The following is a 15,895-nucleotide window of genomic DNA, read 5'->3' on the forward strand; positions in this document are numbered from 1 at the left end:
TAACTGGCTGGAGGTCTATCCCTAAGAAGAGCACCTAGGAAATAACTGTGCTATTTTAAATACCATTTAAAAAGCTGGAAACAATAGCTCTCAGAATCACCAGTTGGGGATGACTGGTCATAAATCTACTAAGAATTGAGAACACAACTACTATTCATTGGAAAAAACAAAATTCCTCTGTTGTCTACAAAAGGAGGATACCTAGAAGTTCTGGAAACAAAATTTCCTTTTTCAGAAAAGAGCACTGCTAAGTAAGATGATACTATCTTCGGCAGCACTGTTATCAGGAAAGATAGTAATCTGTATCATTAAACTCTTCACTATAATGTGAAAGTATTGTTTAATCTTTGTTAAAGTGCAGTACCATCAAATTTACCGAATAAGAATTTGCAACGTGATTATGAGTCTTTACAGGAGGCTGCAGATAAAAAAACAAAACACTCGTTCCTTGGGTTGGGTTGGGGCAGTGGCTCTTCAATTTTAGAAAAATAATTTGTCCAACTCTGGTTGAACAGAGAAAGGAGGAAGAATGAAGAGGAAGAAGGAGGAGCAGGAGGAAGGAGGAGGAAGAAGAACTCAGGCATGTCTAACAGCACAGGAGCTTCAAAGGCTGGGATCCTTGATGTCAAATATTTAATTCCTTCATGACATCCAACACAGGCCAAGGCAAAGCAGGTTTGAAAATATTAGTTTGCAAGATTGCAAGATCCAAAGGATCTGCCACTTGTACGCTGAGTGACCTTGGAGATGTCACTTTACTTCTCTGTGCCTCGGTTACCTCATCTGTAAAATGGGGGTTAAGGTTGTGACCCCTATGTGGGATATGGACTGTGTATAACCCGATTAGCTAGTATCTACTCTAGTGCTTAGTACAGTGCCTGGCACTAACAAATACTGTTAAAAAGAAAGGTCAAGGACTGCCTTCTACCTCCACTGTACACACTCAAGCCCAGTGTGGCCTAGTGATCCTAGTGAAAATGAACTTGGGAGTCAGAGGACCTGCTTTCTAACCCAAGCTCGGCCACTTTCCTGCTGTGTGACCCTGGGAAAGTAACTTAACTTCTCTGTGCCTCAGTTACTTCATCTGTAGAATAGGGATAAAATGCCTGTTCTCCCACTCTCTTAGACCATGAGCCCCATGAGGGACTGGAATGGTGTTTGATCTGCTGATCTCTATTAATCCCCGTGTTTAGTACAGTGCTTTGCACATTGTAAATGCTTAACAAATACCACAATTATTATTACGGCAGGGCTCTGCAAATCAGAGTTGCTCAATGAATATTGATGATGGTGAAACTAAAACTGTCAAACCAATTATTTCTTGGAATTTCTCCTTATTTCTAAGGTTTCTCTTGTTCCGTAGAACCTTTTAATCCTCCTCTCCAACCATCCCCTGAAAATGAAAGATATAATAAACTCCAAAGAAGCTTGAAAAGTGAGGCATTTTAACTATTTTCTATCAGTTTGGAATTGAAATAAGCATTCTAAAGGGCAGCCAAAAGTCCTAAATGAAATGGAATTATGCTATTTTCTCACACACAGAAACCATCTGGAATATCACCTGTGGCAAAGCACAACTCAAATATCTTCACATTCATCAACCTCAGATCCATGGAGAAATATCCTCTAGGGTAGATGACCATTCCAACCTAAACAGATGGGCTACAGGACAATTTGACTTATGCATCATTCCAACTTAATATTAAACATGCACCATGAAAAGGAATTATTCTTAATAATGGACTGTGATTGTGTCACTGCCACTTGAGCGAGACTGAAAAAAACAAAAGAAGCTATTTCAAGGTTCTCAGTATTCTAACACTAACCTTCTATACTTTCTTCGAATTCAAAGTACCACTTATTACCTATTTTAGCCCACTTCATTTCCAGAAATTTTCAATGGAGCCCATAAGGCAAAGAAAGACAAAGGAAACAAGTCGAGAACTCTCCACAATACTGCCAGCCCATTCAACCTTCTGTAGCAGTGAATGCGATGTCTGGCAACAGACAGATAGTCTGAAACTATAACAATTTCTCAATCGCATGGATAATCTTCACCTCCTCCCAACCCCTTGACAATCTGGCCCACATTCTTCCACTAGAAGAATCATGTCAAAGAAGGTCATCATTACACAGTCCTTCCAAGAGACCAAATACTGGGCTGAAAAGCCAGGATCGTATTGCTTATGTTTTCATGAACTCTTTGGACCCGCATTTCAAAGTCAAACTTGTCAGGTTTCCTGTGATTTATAAAACTTTCTTATAAGTCCAGTCCACCAGACTTGAGCATCTTTAAGAGTATACGGCCACTTTGGGCTGAAGATGAAAACATCGTGAAGTTGTGCTCACAGCATGTTTTAGGGAGAAGTTAAAAACACATGGAAATTTTTAAACTGATTATTTTTTTTTTTTGAAAGAGCAGGGGCCTCTCCCTCTTTCCTTTTGCATGAGTCTAATCTTGCATGATTCCAGGACTGATTATCCAATTTGTGAATTATCTACACTCTTTGCCTTTCTCTCTTTATCTTGCCTTTAACTCTTTTGCCAGAAAGAAGAAAGGAGAAAGAAGGGGGAAATAAGGAAGAAAGATGGGGGGGGAGGAAGGGGAAGAGAATGAAAGTGGGAGGAGAAAGGAAGGAGGGAGAAGGGAAGGAGGGAGAAAGGAGGGGGAATGAGGAGAAGGGAGGAGAAAATTAAATTCAAGTTGGTATAATTTGCTAAACATTAGCCACACTGACAAAAAGGTTTATCAGGAGGAAATTGACTTAATGGGCTAGAATAAAGTATTGGTTTATCTTCCAATTTCAGTTATCCTCCCTCTCCTTATCCCTATCATCATGAATAATCAAGAGTTGATGTAGGGAAATTTAGAGTAGGGGGGCAGAATAAGCAACCAGGACTATCAGTCAATTGAACAGAAAATAGCTTGGGATAAAGATAAAAGTCTGCCCATCTACTGAAGAAAAAGGATTTCCATCTAACTCCAAGGATCTATCATTCTTTTCTGAATAGAGAGAGAATCTAGGACACCAAAAGTTCAGAATTTCTCTGCACATTTAAGAAAAAAAAAGAAGAAACCTCATCATCACTATAGTAAGACCCCTTTGAATTCATACAGTGCTTTGATTTTTCCAAAGCACTTTCATATAATGATCATTTTATCTTGTCTTCATAAGGATGAAGGCAGATACAGGTATCAATACTATCTCTGTTTTACAGACGAGGAAGATGAGGTCCAACAAGTTTAAGTGACCTGACTGAGGCGATGTAGTAGACCAATGGCAAAGCTGAGACTAGTACCCAACTCTCCTGATTCCCAGAACTGTGCTCTTTCCACGAGCCCAAAGTCTTATTCCTCTGCTGACTAGCTTCTAATCCCTCAAAGAAACAAAATCTCTGAGCCCAGAAGGCACTTAGAGCAGTATTACAAGCACTTCCAGTGAGATTATTTTTACTCCCAAAGCAACTATGATAAATCATCTGGGCGACTATAGCACCCTTCACCCTCAATAAGGCCAGGGTCTCAGGATCCAGACCTAGAGCTAGCAAGATGATTTGTTGGGCCCTACCACAAAGTGGATTGGAGGTCCCTGGGAAAGGAAACCAGATGCTCGGTCGTGAGTCACTTGGGCTGAAAACAAGCCCAGGCTGTGGTTAAAGGCCAGAACCCAGGCTCATTTTTCTACTTGGATTGGGTCAGCCGGTTCCACCCCTCAGTTGGCCTGCAGAGATAAGCAGCAACATTTTAGCTTATCCTTCCCTCAATTTTAGGACGATTTGAAAGTCCTTTTAGGTTCTCATTCACACGAGCATGGCAAAACCTTCAGGGAAGGAACAAGCTACATAGGTCATTATAGAAGACCTAAAGAAATTTGGTGTCCACTCCAGGGCTGACCACAGAAGAGAACAAGATTGAAGACTGCAAGCATTCCACGGAATTCTCTTTTCTATTTAAAAGTCTTGTAGAATCTGAAAAGCAACAATTACTGGACAGAAGCCCTTCTCTAGCCCTCAGATATATTATCCTAGGGAAGAAATATTCAGTAAACTTCACTGGACAAAGATAATCAAAATCTGATCACCTCAGGAGGGTTGGAGGTAAGAATTAAAGCAGTGGGGACCAGGGAGGGACCAAAGGTGGGGATGGGGACTTAGGTCTACTGGAGTGTTTGGGGGGGGGGGGTCGCTGCTGTTCGGCCCAAGCCCAGAAAGCAGCAAGGGACTGGCAAATGTGGTCACCTGTACTCTTAGATCAATCAATCATATTTGAGTGCTTACTGTATGCAGAGCACTATGCTAGGTGCTTGAGAGAGTAAAGAACAACGGAGTTGGTGGACACATTCCCTGCCTACAATGAACTTACAGTCTAGAGAAAACCAAAATGGGCCCTTCTAGGCCACGATTAAGAGTTTCCGGCAGGGCAGGGAATTCTATTTCCAGCTGTGCTGGAATCCCCAGCCCCATTCAAGTCTGACAGGGGCATTGATGGAGGCAGCAGCTGCTTCTGTGACTGAAGAGGCAAGGGAGGAGGAAGAGTCTTCCTCTCCTTCAGTGGCAGGCAGCCACAGAGGCTACCAGGGCTGCCGCTGCCAGATTTATGGGTGAGGGACAGAACCCCAAAAGCATTACCACTTCACCTAATGAGAGGCCACGGGCCACCTTATACTGAACAAGGTGGGTGCTCAATTAATATTATCGGCTACCTTCCCCAAATTAGAATATCCATGTTATATTACCAATGAGCAAAAAAATGACTCCCCCATAGCTGTGTCAATAGATTAAGTGCAAATAAGTAGACACAGTTACAGGAGGCTATCATTCTCAAGACAGTATGGTATGCAAAAAGCTCTTGGGTAGGAACTAGGTAGAGCCCCTGTTAGATGGCCCCCATTTCCTAGAAATATTTGCATTAAGTTGTGCAGAACAACGCTCTAAACTACCATTGTGGCTTTCTTCAGTTTTAGTAACAAAAATGCACCTGCATGACAATAAACTTTAATGTTCTCCATTAAGAACACCATAATATTTTGGATTATGGTCATCTTAAGATCTGAACTGTGCCATTTCTCTAACACAGAAAGGGCTGTGGCAACGAAGGAAACTTGGAAAAATTTTTATATGTTTTGTAAAAACTGATATTTTCCTTACTGTTAAGTTTGAATATAAATAACTGCATTTGTAGTACAAAGCGAAGTTTCCCATTTCCTCATAATGCTGGTAATATCTAGAAATGACTTTTTGTTGAGGACTGCCACTTTAGGAGCTGGGTAGATTTTTTTTTTATGTATGTTATCGTAAGTGTGGTTTAACCCAGTTAATCACACTCTCCTATAAGTCATTGGTCTGGTCTCATGAAACCAGAAAACTGTAACTTAATTTTTGAAAAAGGAATTGGGAGTAAATTGCGATTACATAGCACGCACACAAAAAGGACTAGGATGAGAGAGGTTCAGAATGGAGCATAAATTTTGATGTATTATCTACTGTGGGGGAGGCATCAGTATACCCTACAAAATGAAACACTGAACTTATAACCAGAAGACTTGAGTCACAGAAGTTCTAAGGAATTCAAAGTGTTGTTGATCCAAGAATCTTGAAGGTGAGTTTAAGACCTCTGTCAGTACTGACTGGTTTAAACATCCTTTGGAAGTAGGATTTAGGAGTTTCAAGAACCATATACAGACAGCAGCAAAGTCAAGCTATCTCAGTCGATGTTCAGTATTTCTCCATCCTTCATGTTAATTCATTCAATCATACTTACTGAGCACACTGTGTGCAGAGCACTGTACTAAGCATTTAGAGGAGTACAATATAACAATGAACAGATGTTGGTATTTATTAAGCGCTTACTATGTGCCGAGCACTGTTCTAAGCGCTGGGGTAGACACAGGGGAATCAGGTTGTCCCACGTGGGGCTCACAGTCTTAATCCTCATTTTACAGATGAGGTAACTGAGGCACCGAGAAGTTAAGTGACTTGCCCAAAGTCACACAGCTGACAAGTGGCCGAGCCGGCATTCGAACCCATGATCTCTGACTCCAAAGCCCGTGCTCTTTCCACTGAGCCACGTATTTCCTGCCCACAATTAGCTTGGTAGACAAAACTAAAAATAACTACAGCATCTTATTTTACTTTCCTCCATTTCCTTTTCTGTTAGTCTTTTCTGTATGATTTGGTTTCCTACAACTTTTTTAATAAAGTAGAAATGACATGCACACACCCCTCCTTATTACGGATGAAATTTCCTATCAGGAAGATAGATGCATCGCTGTCCTGAGACTATACGACAAAGAACCTGTGCCGAGGAATTGACTAAGATATTAGTGATTTGCACAGCTTCATTCACACTCTCTCATCTCTTCCAGTCACACTTGTGTTGGGGCATGACATGCAACAAATAAGTGTGCAGGCAGGAGTGTGGCATCCTGAAAAGTGAATGGGTCTTTTCTGCCCATGAGAGCCAGCTAGAGGCATAACTCGGACAAGAACCCTGGTCTCCTGATTCTCAGGACAGGACTCTTTCCAGTGGACCAAAAGCAGGGCTTACCTTTATTTAACCAAACTAAGTACCATACTCAAAAATGGTTTTTGAAAAATGAGTTGAGGTGTGGCAGTGCCTGCAGATTATGCTGTCTTCTTGGGAAATTTTGTGCACTGATGCCAGATTGCACCTGTTAACTTTGCCAACTCTCTTACAGTGCTGGACCCCGGGCAACCAAGGAAAGATAGAGGATGGGTCCGGGAGTCAGAAGGAGCTGCCACTTGTCTGCTGTGTGAACTTGGACAAATCACTTTACTTCTCTGAGCCTCAGTTCCCTCATCTGTAAAATAGGGATTAAGACTGTGAGCTCTATGTGGGACAAGGGCTGTGTCCAATACAATTACCTTGTATCTGTTCCAGAGCTTAGAACAGTGCTTGACACTCAGAAAAAGTTTAACAAATACCTCAGTTATTATTACTATTGAGTATGAGTGGTTTAGTACAACACCACTGATGGAATAAACAAATCAACTGACCCGATGGGGTTAGGAAATATCCTTCCCCTTCTGCCAAGTTATCTGAAACAGAGGCAGTCTCAATCTGATCTTGTGTTGAGAAAAGGCAATATGTCATTTGGCAGCATCCTTGGTAACCAAAGCAGCACTAATTAGGGCTGCAATGCTTACCCCAAATGGCAAGAGGAGCTTGGCCTAGCAGAAAGAACACAGGCCTGGGAGTCAGAGGACTTGAGTTCCAATTGTGGCTCTGCTACTTGCCTGCTGTGTGGCCCTGGGCAAGTCACAACATCTCTGTGTCTCAGTTTTAACTTCTCTATGCCTCAGTTTCCTCATCTGTAAAATGGGGGTTCAATACCTGTTCTCCCTCCCACTTAGCCCTATGTAGTGCCCATTTATGGTCACACTGTACTCTCCCAAGCACTTAGTACACTGTTCACATAGTAAGCCCTCAATAAATATGACTGACTGACTATGTGGGACAGGGAACTCTCAGTCCAACCTATCTTGTATTTACCCCAGTCCTTGGCACCTAGTAAGCACTTAAACTATCAACATCAAGATGCCAGAAAAGATGCCCCACTATATTTTCATGGACACAATGAACAAGGGATCGCATCCACGTCTGTGAGAGCAGTTGAGAGTCTCACAACCAGCAGTGTCATTTTCAAGCACAAGGAACAGTCACAACTTGATATTTACAGATTCATACTGTTTGTAACTACTAATTAATGAATATCACCCTTGTTCCTAGATGGAAAAAGTAAATCAGTGACTTCAGGGGGCTCAGAAGTGAATTACTGGCTTAGGACCAACTGAACCTTAGATTCTCTTTTCCTCTGAAGTGGACAGGTGATCACAGAGAAGGTCACCTTCCCTGTCCTTTTCTTACACCTTGAAATTAAAATAATACATACTTGACAGTGACATAGTCTACAGGTATTGAATGAGCTTGTTTTAACATTTTAAAATCGTTTGGTCAGAAGGGCTCTATAAATAACGTATATTATGGGAAAAAGCCAACTTGTCACCTATACCATGCTAACATGGTTGGAAAGAAGGTTCTGTGTCTATTTCACGCATGATCATATTTTCATCTCTTACCTTTTCTGTGCCTTCATGCATTATCTGAACCCAGTCATACTCAAACCTCATTGTAATTGCTAAAAAATGTTCCCAAATAGAGAGTATTTTATATTTTTGTCCCTTTCTGCATCAAGATGTGCTTGAAATTTGGCATTTTATGAGATAGAAGGCAGGCAATGTGATCCGGAAACTGATGTCCAAACCAGATAAAAATCACTTGCCCATCATCATGTAAGTCAATGGCAGAGATAAGACCAGAGCCACTTTTCTCTCCATTTCTAAATAATAATAATTATGATTTTTTTAAGCTCTTACTATGTGCCAGGATTGTGCGAAGCGCTAGGGAGGATACAAGCAAATTGGGTTGGACACAGTCCCTGACCCATGTCAGCAAGGGTTGACGGCAAGACAGGCGACACTGAGTTACATTGAGTTGGCTGACATTACAGGAACCAAGTGCAGGGGCTGGGTTGTAGTAGGAAATCAGGGAGGAGAGGTAGGAGGGGGCAAGGATACTGAGAATTTAAAGCCTTTGATAAAGAGTTTCTGTTCAGTGGTGAGGTGGATGGGCAATCACTACAGGTTCTTGAGGAGTGGGAAAATGTGGACTGAACAGTTTTGTAGAATAACGATCCAGGCAGCAAAGTGAAATATGGACTGGGGTGAGGAGAGACAGGAGGCTGATGCAGTAATCGTGGTGGGATAGGATAAGTGCCTGGATTAACATGGTAGTGATTTGGATAGGACAGATTTTAGTGATGTTGCGAAGGTTGAACTGAGAGGATTTGGTGACAGATTGAATATGTGCATTGAATGAGAGAGATCGAGGATAACACCAAGACTATGAGCTTGTGAGACAGGGAAGATTGTGGTGCTGTCTACAGTGATGGGAAAGTCAATGGAAGGACAGAGTTTGAGTGGGAATATGAGGAGTTCTGTTTTGGACATGTTAAGTTTGAGGTGTAGGTGGGAAACCCAAGTAGAAATGTACTGAAGGGTGGAGGATATACAACACTGTAGAGAAGTAGAGAGATGATGATAATAATAATAATAATAACAATAATAATAATGGTATTTGTAAAGTGTTTAATATGTGCCAAACGTTGTTCTAAGCACTGGGGTAGATAGAAGGTTATCAGGTTGTCTCACTTGGGGCTCACAGTCTTAACCCCCATTTTAAAGATGAGGTAACTGGGACACAGAAGTGAAGTGGCTTGCCCAAGGTCACACAGCCTTGAGATCAGGGCTGGAGATTTGCATTTAGGAATCATCTGCCTGAGTTGGTAATTGAAGCCATGGGAGTGAATAAATTCTCCCACAAAGTGGGTGTAGATGGAGAATAGAAGGAGACCTAAAGCTGAGCCTTGAGGGATACCCACAGTTAGAGGGTGAGAGTCAGAGGAGGAGACAGGGACTGAGAATTAGTGGCCAGAGAACCACAAGAGGACCCTGTCAGTGAAGCCAAGGTTGGATAATATTTCCAGGAGGAGGGGGTGGTCAATGGTGTCAAAAGCAGCTCAAGAGATCGAGGAGGATTAGGATGGAGTAGAGGTTGTTGGATTTGTCAGGAAGGGGATCATTGGTGACCTTGGAGAGGACAGTTTTGGTGTCATAAGGGGGATGGAAGCCATATTGGAGGGGGTCAAGGAGAGAATTGGAGAGGAACTGGAGGCAACTTGTGTAGGCAACTCTCTCAAAGAATTTGGAGAGGAATGGTAGAAGGGAGAGGAAATGATTGCCATCTGATCCTGAGTTCAGTCCAGAAAGGATGCTGATGGAATGATCAAGAAATTAGATACAGGGTCTGTGGCCTTGGAAAAGGTTAAATAGCATTACTCCACATTACACCTTTATAAAACGTACATGCGGAATCAATCAATCAATTAATCAATGGTATTCACTGAATACAGAACGCCTGTGAAAATACAATGCAATAGAATAGTCACAATCTCTGCCTACAAGACGCTTACAGACCAAGGGGAAAGATAAACATTAAAATCCATTATAGATGGATATGCGCATAAGTGCTTTTGGAGGTAGGGTGAGGGGGAAAAAGGGCATGGTCAGAGAAGGTTTTTTGGAGGAAATACAATTTTAGTAGGGCTTTGACGATGTGGAGAGAGGTGGCCTATTGGATATGAAGACGAGGAAACATTTAAATGAACAACACTCATCTGAATAGAAAAGTTTTCTGACTAGAAAGGTTATACTGCTGCATTAGATGGAAAAAGTGTATAAATGATTCTCAAATACACACACTTATGGATGCAGACTCAGCTACAGCAGCAGCATCTTTGAAACAAAGGGTAACTAAGCAATGTAATATGCCTTGATCTCCTAGGGTTTTTTATTTTTTTCACATCACATTCATATCAAATTTAATTTACTGATATACCATCCCTGGGAGTTCGAGAGAGGTGGGTATTGCAGATAAGAAAACAGAAGCTCTGGGAAGTTAAGTGACTTTCCTTAGGGCCCACTTTGGCCAGTGGCAGAGCTAGGACTAGAGCCTGGATCTTCTGGATCCCAGGCCCATGCTCTCTACACTAGGCTAAGCCCCAGGCTTCTCCTAAAACCCTATGAAACAGTGAACTATTACTGTCACTGCATTTTTGTAGGGAATTAATGCACAGTAAAATATAAAATGGACTGCCACAAACTATAGAATTTGCAACAGATAAGCAGTGCCCTTGATCCCAATGAGCAAGACCTCAGATTATACTTTTTACTGACAATTTTCCCAGGTAACAATAAAGGATGGAAGCTATCATCTTGGTTTCATTTAAGAATAATTTTCTCTGGGTTCTTTGAAAGTGAATAAATAAAAACATCTTTTTTCACATTAAGGAAAAGCCAGCATGAAATCATCAACTGGTGGTAAGCTAACCTTAAAGAGAGTCTGCTGAGATGCCAACCGGACTTAACCATAATGAAGACTACATAAAGTAACAGTTCCCAAAAAGTCATGAGAGCAGTGGGAGAGAAATCATCATACAAAAAGCACTCTTTCCTCCAAATAGAGAAACTGAGGTTTCTCACAGTAAAGCCCAGTAAACAGGGAAAGCCCAGTAAAGTTCTTTACAAATACATTCTTTTCTACAAATATACTGTGAGCAGACATTCAAACACACACACACACACACAATCTTGGAGAACGTTGTGAAAGCAGCCAGTAAAAGTAAAGAACTGAATTTGTTTATCTGCTTTCTGAAGTCTGAGAAGAGGGCATGTAAGAAATTGTTGCGGGTACCTAATTTTGGGTTTTTTAATCTGCAAAGTTACAAAAATACATGTCTGGAAGTACACTGACTCCATAATACAGCCTCAGGAATTCTTGGACAAAAAAAGATGCAACCCTGTAGTACACTTCCCCCTAAAATTATATTATGTAAGACTCTCATTAAGACTAGAGTTGCTATTGCATGCCCATAAGGAAATGGAAAACCTTCAAAAACAAGTGAAAATGTAAAATATGATCTAAGAGCTTTCCTGGAAAGAATTGTGTGTGTTTGTTTAGGCCATATGAATTGATTGGCACCAAAAAATTCTGGAAGAGTCTTGCCAGATGATGATCAGCCTTGTTTGACATTGGTTGGCTTTGAACACCAATGTAGTTTTTTCCACCGGATCCAACGGATTCTTGGAGAGCAGAGAACAGGGCCAGAACTACTCATAGGGTAGCTCAGACAGCTTCCTCAATATTAGAATTAATATCAGAAGCATCTACTGAGCATCTATAGCATGCATTGTGCTGGAGTGGGTGCTTGATGTACAGGCAGAGAAAAAGATGTGAACTCTGCCCTCAAAGTGTATAGAGTGTGGTGAGGATGTCCTCAAGGAGCTTCTAATGTAATAAGGACCCTGAGGATATTAAGAGGAATATTCTTCAGGATACAGAGGGAACACATCCCAACTAGAGTCCTTTAGAAGAGAAGGAATTCATGTAGAAGTTGTCTTTTGGTTAAAAAAATGCTACCAAAGGTGGCACCAAAGGGCACCAAGAGGAACAGTGTGATAGCTACCCTCCCTGAAATCAATCTTTATGATTAAGGACTTCTAACCACCAACTTTTCCCTCTAACAATCTACTACAGACCTGTTATTGTCCATAAATCTGTTAACTTTTTCTTCAAACTACTGATAATTTGAGTGTGTTTGATTTCCAGAGGTAATGAATTCCACAGGTTTATTATTCAATGTGAGACATACCTCCTTTTATTAGTCTTGAAACAGGCCTGGCTTGGCTGCAAAAATGTCCAGATCCAGATGTCCAGATTTGGGGCCTGGACATATTTTGGGATCTTAGGTCACACCTCTTCACTTCATTCTATGATGATCAGCCTCAAGTTAGCCTCCAGAACCCTGACCTGGGGTTTATACAGAACATGTCATGCCACTCTGACAGAGACCATTTTTCTTTTCAATTCAAGATATCAAAGCCTTTTGCAAGCATCAGCTCACCCTCTCAACATGCAGAAAAGATGTATCTGCTCCCACTATCATAGAAGTTGCACAGGCCCAGGACATAGAGGTGAAATGGAAATGTAGGAGTTGTTTGCATTGTACTATCCCTATCATTTAGTGCAGTGTTCTGCACAGGGTAGTAAGTGCTCAACAAATACCATCGAGTGACTAATTAAACTTCATCTCTCTCCCCGGTCATTTCTTTACCTTTAATGACCTTTCATTAGCATCCTCACCTTCCTGCTTGCTCTTTCCTTCCCATCTCCCCTTTCTAGGTATACTAACCCCTTCCCCCCAAAAACTTTGCATCCCATTTCCTTCTAACACTTCTCAGTTTTTTTACTTAATGTATTATATATAAGATCATGTTTATTATATCCATATTCTATTTATATGGATGTCCATCTCACTATCTAGACTGCAAGCTCTTTATGGATGGGAAATTTGTCTATCAACTCTGTTGTACTCTCCCAAGCACTTAGGACAGTGCTCTGCACATAGTAAGCACTCTGTATAGAGTAAGTGCTCAATAAATATGACTGATGAATGACTGGCTGATCTTTATTTCTTAAGTGATTTCTCCCTCTTGGAGAATTTAAAGTGAACCTGGCTTCAGAGGGACTCTTTTGATCTCTTGCTCAATGGCATGGATAAGCAGAAGGAGGCAAAGGCACAAATGGGGCCATGGATTATCCCATTGCAACTTGGAACAATGCAGTGGAATTGTTAAGGGTTTTTTTTTTGTTATTGTTCTTAAATGGCATTTGTTAAGCTTACTATGTTCCAGGCATTGTACTAAGCACTAGGGTAGATACAAATTAATCAGACTGGACATAGTCCACAGGGGTCAGTCTTAATCCCCATTTTACAGATGAGGTAACTGAGGCACAGAGATGTTAAGTGACTTATCCAAGGTCACATAGCCGACAAGTGGTGGAGCCGGGATTAGAACCCAGGTCCTTCTGACTCCCCCGCCTGTGCTCTATCCACTAGGCCATGCTGAAAGCACATTGTGATTCAGTGTTGTTCAAAGTTGATATTGAGTGCCCCACCATCACCATCACATGCTATCAAACTGTATTTTATTTGTGTTCATTTATATTCTCTCCCATTTGGCTTCAATAGAGGGGTTTGAAAGGGACTATGAATAATTTGGTTTTATGGAAGGTATTTACTGTTAATATGTTTTTCAAGTCTTTTTTCTTAACATTAAAAGAACATTTCCCCCCAAGAATTGTTCAGAATATGTAATGCAGTCATCTGCTGTGTCAAAAGGAAAAAGAAATTGGTCATGCTGTTGCATTAAGAGAAAATTTTACTGAAAAGTACTAAGAAAGATGTTGCACTTAGTTGAAAATAGTCTATGTCCCTTTAAGTCAATCTTTTGCATTAATTGTGTGCCTTCTCTGCAGAGCTCTGTACTAAGAACTTGGAAGAGCACGCTAGAATTAGAAGATATAATAATAATAATAATAACTGCGGTATTTGTTAAGCACTTACTATGTGCCAGGCACTGTACTAAACACTCGGGGGGATACAAGCAAATCAGGTCGGACACAGTCCCTGCCTCACACAGGGTTCAGAGTTTCAATCCCCGTTTTACAGATAAGGTAACTGGGGCACAGAGAAGTGAAGTGAATTGCCCAAGGTCACAGAGCCTACAAGTGCCAGAGCCAGGATTAGATTGCTGCCCTCAAGGAGTTTACAATCTACCTTAAAATAAATTACAGATGGGAGGAAGTGGGGAAAGGGAGAAATATGCAGGAGTTAGTGCTTAATAGGGTACAAAATGTACATAAGTGCCATGGAAGTCCATGAGTTCTTAATTGCTCAGATGGCAAGGAAGTACTGAAGTAGTAAAAAATTGGGGGTAGGGGTGGCGGAGGATATAAATTAGGGGAGGAGGGTCTTCTGGAGGAAATGACCTTTTAGAAGGACATGGAAAATGGAAGATAAATTGTGACTGCAAACCCCTGAAACTGCCACAGTTATGTTGTTCATTGCTTGCAAAGTCTGAGATGATTCTCCCAAGCCCTGAAAGGGCTTAAAATACTTTCAAGACAACTTTTCATTTGTGGTTCCCACAAGAAAACATTTTGTGATTTGGCGGTAGGGGTGCTGTCCAAATGAACTGTTTAGAGGTTTTGGATAGAGATCAGTCCCCAGAGGAAATCATAACCGCATGCAAGATCATAAACAAATTCCCCACCCAGCATATAGTAACCCACCTTTGCACGACTTCCAACTTGCCCCCATGCAGCCAAAGAGAAAAAGGCAGCCTGGTTATCGAAGGCAAGGGGCGTAAGACGGCAGCCGGGATGGGCACTTTAACAGGCTCGACTGGCATTGGGATGTCTCAGTCTTTCATGTCCTAGCACCTTCCCATGTTGTTATGGTATTTGTTAAGCACTTACTCCACATTAAGCACTGTTCTCAGCGCTGGGGTAGATACAAGTTCAGGAGGTTGAACCCAGTCCCTGTCCTACAGGGAGCTCGCAGACAGAGTCGGGGAGAACAGGCACAGAATCCCCATTTTACAGATGAGGAAACTAAGGCTCAGGGAAGTGAAGTGACTTGCCCTAGGTCCCACAGCAGACAAGTGGCAGAGACAAGATTAGAACCCGGGTGTTCAGGTGTTGCAGGAATCCAGCCCAGAGCTCAGGAGAAGTTAGGGGGTAACAGCGCCTGGCGCATAGTAAGCACTTAACAATCCCGGCTTCGCCACTTGTCTGCTGTGAAGCCTTGGGCAAGTCATTTCGTTTTTCTGTGCCTCAGTTCCCTCATCTGTAAAATGGGGATTAAGACTGTGAGCCCCATGCAGGACAGGGACTGTATTCAAATCAATTTGCTTGTATCCTTCCCAGTGTTTAATACAGTACCCGGCACCTAGTAAGCCCTTAACAAATACTCCAATTATTATTAAAGAGCATAATTACAATGATTACATCGAAAAGGCCCATTTGCCAGCAGCAGTTGGCGGGCACATTTGCTTGCCCTAGCCTTCTGAAACTACAGAGAACCTGAGATTGAAGATACCTTGTCCTCCAGGGCCTCGAAGGCTCCGTACACATTCACTCAGGCAAAAAAAAAAAAAAATAATAGAATTTGCTAAGCACTTACTATGTGTCAGACATGCGTGGGGTGGATACAAGCGAATCGCGTTGGCCACAGTCCCTGTTCAACCTGGGGGCTCACAGTCTATTGAGACTTTACAGATTTTACAGATGAAGTGACTGAGGCCCAGAGAATAGTGATTATGGTCATTGATAAGTGCTTACTATGTGCCCAGCACTGTTCTATAAGCTCCGGTACATACAGAGATATCAGTTTGTCCCACGTGGGGCCAACAG

General features: G+C 41.7%; 1 protein-coding gene across 3 annotated transcripts in view; it reads right to left on the reverse strand.

The window, feature by feature from the left end:
* The window catches only part of PDZD2 (PDZ domain containing 2), a 312,563-nt gene that overhangs the window by 232,982 nt on the left and 63,686 nt on the right, over positions 1–15,895 (reverse strand). The window lies entirely within an intron of this gene.

This window comes from Ornithorhynchus anatinus, chromosome 3 (genome assembly GCF_004115215.2).
Source record: "Ornithorhynchus anatinus isolate Pmale09 chromosome 3, mOrnAna1.pri.v4, whole genome shotgun sequence".
Lineage (NCBI taxonomy): Eukaryota > Metazoa > Chordata > Mammalia > Monotremata > Ornithorhynchidae > Ornithorhynchus > Ornithorhynchus anatinus.